This window comes from Tigriopus californicus, chromosome 11 (assembly GCF_007210705.1).
Source record: "Tigriopus californicus strain San Diego chromosome 11, Tcal_SD_v2.1, whole genome shotgun sequence".
NCBI lineage: Eukaryota > Metazoa > Arthropoda > Copepoda > Harpacticoida > Harpacticidae > Tigriopus > Tigriopus californicus.
This window is the reverse complement of record NC_081450.1, coordinates 11,066,843-11,073,183: the sequence shown is the minus strand read 5'-3', so window position 1 is coordinate 11,073,183 and position 6,341 is coordinate 11,066,843. Positions and strand designations below refer to the sequence as shown.

Here is a 6,341-nt window from a genome sequence, read left to right as displayed (position 1 = left end):
TTTTTCTCGACCTTTCTTTTTTGGTTGGAGGCTCATCTGCGAATACAGACTTGTCAAGACATTGAAATTAGTGGTCCATCGAGAAATCCCATTTTTGGAACAAATAACATAGGCAAAATACTAACCAAGTCAAATTCCAACAATATGTCATGGGGCCCTTTGTACTGGAATGCGAGCATGATACAGCAAGTTTCGTAAATTTTTCTCGACCCTTTCTTTTTGGTTAGAGGGCTTCATCTGCGAATACAGACTTGTCAAGACATTAATATTAGTGGTCCCATCGAGAAATCCCATTTTTGGAACAAATATCATAGGCAAAATACTAACCAAAGTCAAATTCCAACAATATGTCATGGGGCCCTTTGTACTGAATGCGAGCATTGATGCAGCAAGTTTCGTAAATTTTCTCGACCCTTTCTTTTTAGTTTAGAGGCCTCATCTGCGAATAAGACTTGTCAAGACATTGAAATTAGTGGTCCCATCGAGAAATCCCATTTTTGGAACAAATAACATAGGCAAAATTACTAACCAAAGTCAAATTCCAACAATATGTCATGGGGCCCTTTGTACTGAATGCGAGCATTGATGCAGCAAGTTTCGTAAATTTTTCTCGACCCTTTCTTTTTAGGTTGGAGGCTCATCTGCGAATACAGACTTGTCAAGACATTGAAATTAGTGGTCCCATCGAGAAATCCCATTTTTGGAACAAATAACATAGGCAAAATACTTAACCAAAGTCAAATTCCAACAATATGTCATGGGGCCCTTTGTACTGGAATGCGAGCATTGATGCAGCAAGTTTCGTAAATTTTTCTCGACCCTTTCTTTTAGGTTAGAGGCCTCATCTGCGAAATACAGACTTGTCAAGACATTTAAATTAGTTGTCCCATCGAGAAATCCCATTTTTGGAACAAATAACATAGGCAAAATACTAACCAAAGTCAAATTCCAACAATATGTCATGGGGCCCTTGTACTGAATGCGAGAGCATTGATGAGCAAGTTTCGTAAAATTTTTCTCGACCCTTTCTTTTTTAGGTTAGAGGCCTCATCTGCGAATACAGACTTGTCAAGACATTGAAATTAGTGGTCCCATCAAGAAATCCCATTTTGGAACAAATAACATAGGCAAAATACTAACCCAAAGTCAAATTCCAACAATATGTCATGGGCCCTTTGTACTGAATGCGAGCATTGATGCAGCAAGTTTCGATAAATTTTTCTCGACCCTTTTCTTTTTAGGTTAGAGGCCTCATCTGCGAATACAGACTTGTCAAGACATTGAAAATTAGTGTGGTCCATCGAGAAATCCCATTTTTGGAACAAATAACATAGGCAAAATACTAACCAAAGTCAAATTCCAACAATTGTCATGGGGCTTTTGTACTGCAATGCGAGCATTGATGCAGCAAGTTTCGTAAATTTTTCTCGACCCTTTCTTTTTTGGTTGGAGGCTTCATCTGCGAATACAGACTTGTCAAGACATTAAAATTAGTTCCCATCGAGAAATCCCATTTTTGAAACAAATAACATAGGCAAAATACTAACCAAAGTCAAATTCCAACAATATGTCATGGGCCCTTTGTACTGAATGCGAGCATAGATGCAGCAAGTTTCGTAAATTTTTCTCGACCCTTTCTTTTTGGTTAGAGGCCTCATCTGCGAATACAGACTTGTCAAGACATTGATTAGTGGTCCAATCGAGAAATCCCATTTTTGGAACAAATATCATAGGCAAAATACTAACCAAAGTCAAATTCCAACAATATGTCATGGGGCCCTTTGTACTGAATGCGAGCATTGATGAAGCAAGTTTCGTAAATTTTTTCTCGACCCTTTCTTTTTGGTTGGAGGGCTTCATCTGCGAATACAGACTTGTCAAGACATTGAAATTAGGGTCCATCGAGAAATCCCATTTTTGGAACAAATATCATAGGCAAAATACTAACCAAAGTCAAATTCCAACAATATGTCATGGGGCCCTTTGTACTGAATGCGAGCATTGATGCAGCAAGTTTTCGTAAATTTTTCTCGACCCTTTCTTTTTGTTTGGAGGCTTCATCTGCGAATACAGACTTGTCAAGACATTGAAATTAGTGGTCCCATCGAGAAATCCCATTTTTGGAACAAAAATAACATAGGCAAAATACTAACCAAAGTCAAATTCCAACAACTATGTCATGGGCCCTTTGTACTGAATGCGAGGCATTGATGCAGCAAGTTTCGTAAATTTTTCTCGACCCTTTCTTTTTAGGTTAGAGGCCTCATCTGCGAATACAGACTTGTCAAGACATTTGAAAATTAGTGGTCCCATCGAGAAATCCATTTTTGGAACAAATACATAGGCAAAATACTAACAAAGTCAAATTTCAACAATATGTCATGGGCCCTTTGTACTGAATGCGAGCATTGATGCAGCAAGTTTCGTAAATTTTTCTCGACCCTTTCCTTTTAGGTTAGAGGCTCCATCTGCGAATACAGACTTGTCAAGACATTGAAATTAGTGGTTCCCATCCGAGAAATCCCATTTTGGAACAAAATAAACGTAGGCAAAATACTAACCAAAGTCAAATCCAACAATATGTCATGGGGCCCTTCTGTACTAATGCGAGCATTGATGCAGCAAGTTTCGTAAATTTTCTCGACCCTTTTCTTTTAGGTTAGAGGCCTCATCTGCGAATACAGACTTGTCAAGACATTGAATTTAGTGGTCCAATCGAGAAATCCCATTGTGGAACAAATAACATAGCAAAATACTAAACCAAAGTCAATTTCAACAATATGTCATGGGCCCCTTTTGTACTGAATGCGAGCATTGATGCAGCAAGTTTCGTAAATTTTTCTCGACCCTTTCTTTTTTGTTAGAGGCTCATCTGCGAATACAGACTTGTCAAGACATTGAAATTAGTGGTCCCATCGAGAAATCCCATTTTTTGGAACAAATATCATAGGCAAAATACTAACCAAAGTCAAATTTCAACAATATGTCATGGGGCCCTTTTGTACTGAATGCGAGCATTGATGCAGCAAGTTTCGTAAATTTTTCTCGACCCTTTCTTTTTTTGGTTGGAGGCTTCATCTGCGAATTACAGACTTGTCAAGACATAAATGAAATTAGTGGTCCCATCGAGAAATCCCATTTTTGGAAACAAATAACATAGGCAAAATACTAACCAAAGTCAAATTCCAACAATATGTCATGGGGCCTTTGTACTGAATGCGAGCATAGATGCAGCAAGTTTCGTAAATTTTTTCTCGACCCTTTCTTTTTAGGTTAGAGGCCTCATCTGCGAAATACAGACTTGTCAAGACATTGAAATTAGTGGTCCCGTCGAGAAATCCCATTTTTGGAACAAATAACATAGGCAAATACTAACCAAAGTCAAATTTCAACAAATGTCATGGGCCCTTTGTACTGAATGCGAGCATTGATGCAGCAAGTTTCGTAAATTTTTCTCGACTCTTTCTTTTTAGGTTGGGCAGCTCATCTTGCGAATACAGACTTGTCAAGACATTGAAATTAGTGGTCCCATCGAGAAATCCCATTTTTGGAACAAATAACATAGGCAAAATACTAACCAAAGTCAAAATTCCAACAATATGTCATGGGGCCTTTGTACTGAATGCGAGCATTGATGCAGCAAGTTTCGTAAATTTTTCTCGACCCTTTCTTTTTAGGTTAGAGGCCTCATCTGCGAATACAGACTTGTCAAGACATTGAAATTAGTGGTCCGTACGAGAAAATCCATTTTTTTGAACAAAATACATAGGCAAAATACTAACAAAAGTCAAATTTCCAACAATATGTCATGGGCCCTTTGTACTGAATGCGAGCATTGATGCAGCAAGTTTCGTAAATTTTTCTCGACCCTTTCTTTTAGGTTAGAGCCTTCATCTGCGAATACAGACTTGTCAAGACATTGAAATTAGTGGTCCCATCGAGAAAATCCCATTTTTGGAACAAAATAACGTAGGCAAAATACTAACCAAAGTCAAATTCCAACAATATGTCATGGGGCCCTTTGTACTGAATGCGAGCATTGATGCAGACAAGTTTCGTAAATTTTTCTCGACCCTTTCTTTTTTAGGTTAGAGGCCTCATCTGCGAATACAGACTTGTCAAGACATTGAATTAGTGGTCCCGTCGAGAAATCCCATTTTTGGAACAAATAACATAGGCAAAATACCAACAAAAAGTCAAATTCAAGAATATGTCATGGGCCCTTTGTACTGAATGCGAGCATTTGATGCAGCAAGTTTCGTAAATTTTTTCTCGACCCTTTCCTTTAGGTTAGAGGCCTCATCTGCGAATACAGACTTGTCAAAGACATTGAAATTAGTGGTCCCATCGAGAAATTCCCATTTTGGAAACAAATAACGTAGGCAAAATACTAAACACAAAGATCAAATTCCAACAATTATGTTCATGGGGCCCTTTGTACTGAATGCGAGCATTGATGCAGCAAGTTTCGTAAATTTTTCTCGACCCTTTCTTTTTAGGTTAGAGGCCTCATCTGCGAATACAGACTTGTCAAGACATTGAAATTAGTGGTCCCATCAAGAAATCCCATTTTTGGAACAAATATCAATAGGCAAAATACATAACCAAAGTCAAATTCCAACAATATGTCATGGGGCCTTTGTAACTGAATGCGAGCATTGATGAAGCAAGTTTCGTAAATTATTCTTCGACCCTTTCTTTGGTTAGAGGCGTCATCTGCGAATACAGACTTGTCAAGACATTGAAATTGTGGTCCCATCGAGAAATTCCCATTTTGGAACAAATATCATAGGCAAAATTACAACCAAAGTCAAATTCCAACAATTTATGTCATGCGAGCATTGATGCAGCAAGTTTCGTAAATTTTTCTCGACCCTTTCTTTTTAGGTAGAGCCTCATCTGCGAATACCAGACTTGTCAAGACATTGAATTTAGGTGGTCCAATCGAGAAATCCCATTTTTGGAACAAATAACATAGAGGCAAACTACTAACCAAAGTCAAATTTCAACAACAGTCATGGGGCCCTTTGTACTGAATGCGGAGCATTGATTGCCAGGCAAGTTTCGTAAATTTTTCTCGCGACCTTCTTTTTTAGGTATGGCCAGTTCATCTGCGAATACAGACTTGTACAAACATTGGAATTAGTGTTCCCTTCAAGAAATTCCCTTTTTTGGAACAAATAACATCAGGACAAATAAATTACCTAACCAAAAGAGTTCAAATTCCAACAAAATATGTCATGGCGGCTCCTTGTACTGGAATGCGAGCACTGATGCAGCAAGTTTATCTCTCTCAAGACAAACTGTTCATTCCTGTTTTGGAGCTCGCTGAGAACAGTCGCATTTTAGTTTTTGCTCATTTATGTTTATGTTTAGCTTTGGCGGTTTCTCTCTGCTTTGTGGTGTAGTATATTTCTATTTCCAAATTGTTATGCGTAGTTCTTTAGTTTGATTGTATTGGTTCTTGACAGTTAGATTAATTGTTCATTAGTGTATTGATTTCATTTTGTGTTAGATCAGTTTGTTGAGTTTATTTCTGTGTTTTTGTGTTGTTTTCCTAGTTTACATATGTTCTTGATTCCTTGCTTTTCTCTGTCCTTTACTTCTTGTTTATTATCTCCATCTTAGATTGGTATGTTTAGTTTGATGTGAAGTAGTTCATCCCTCTTTTGCTCTGTTGTCCTGTACCTCAGGACAAGATTGCATAGACTTTTAGTTCTTTTCTTTTTCTTGGTCTCTTGATTTTGCTGCTCATAGATAGTTCCTCTTGTATTCATGATGGAATATATTTTTGGAAAAGTCGTCAAAGAGGCTAGAAAATGTTTGGACTTTGTCTTAGCAGGGAAGGATCCTTCAGTAGTCAAGAAGTCCTTAATCATAGAGGCTTTAGTTGCTTGGGTCAATGAAACCAGGGTGCTGCTTGAAGAACAGGCTCACTCAGTAGTTGAGAAGTCGACTGATTTGACCAATGTAGAGGTTGAAGTAGTATCTCCTCTTGAAATAGAGCACAAAAAGACAGTTGTGGAGAAAACAGTCTGTCCTGTTTACCGGAAGCAGCCTTGTCCTTTGGAAGGAAATGGTGTCAAAAACTTCTCAAGTTTGGACTTGAGAAGTACAATAGGAAGAATGGATGTTCAAGGGTAGATTGTCCTTTTTTTCACCCGTACATGTGCTGCCAGTCCATGCGACTTAAGACGGGCTGTAACGTACGGTGTACCTCTGTCTCCGTATAAGGGACGTAAAGAAAGGCGAGAAATAGGATAGCTCAGTTTCGTAGTTTTAGAGCTGACCCTATTCCTAAACTTAATCTCACCCCACCTCCCTTCCTTAACCCTTATAAC

At 38.3% G+C, this 6,341-nt stretch overlaps 1 long non-coding RNA gene across 2 annotated transcripts; it reads left to right on the top strand.

Annotated features, from left to right (window-relative positions):
* Positions 1-454: 454 nt before the first annotated feature.
* LOC131889953 (uncharacterized) lies at positions 455-2,294 on the top strand. 2 transcript variants are annotated; one of them, XR_009374258.1, is made up of 4 exons: positions 455-628; positions 1,038-1,088; positions 1,896-2,013; positions 2,221-2,294. It is a non-coding gene; the product is annotated as an uncharacterized LOC131889953 (long non-coding RNA). The 2 variants fall into 2 exon arrangements; XR_009374257.1 differs by lacking the exons at positions 1,896-2,013; positions 2,221-2,294 and adding an exon at positions 1,495-1,889.
* Positions 2,295-6,341: the final 4,047 nt, after the last annotated feature.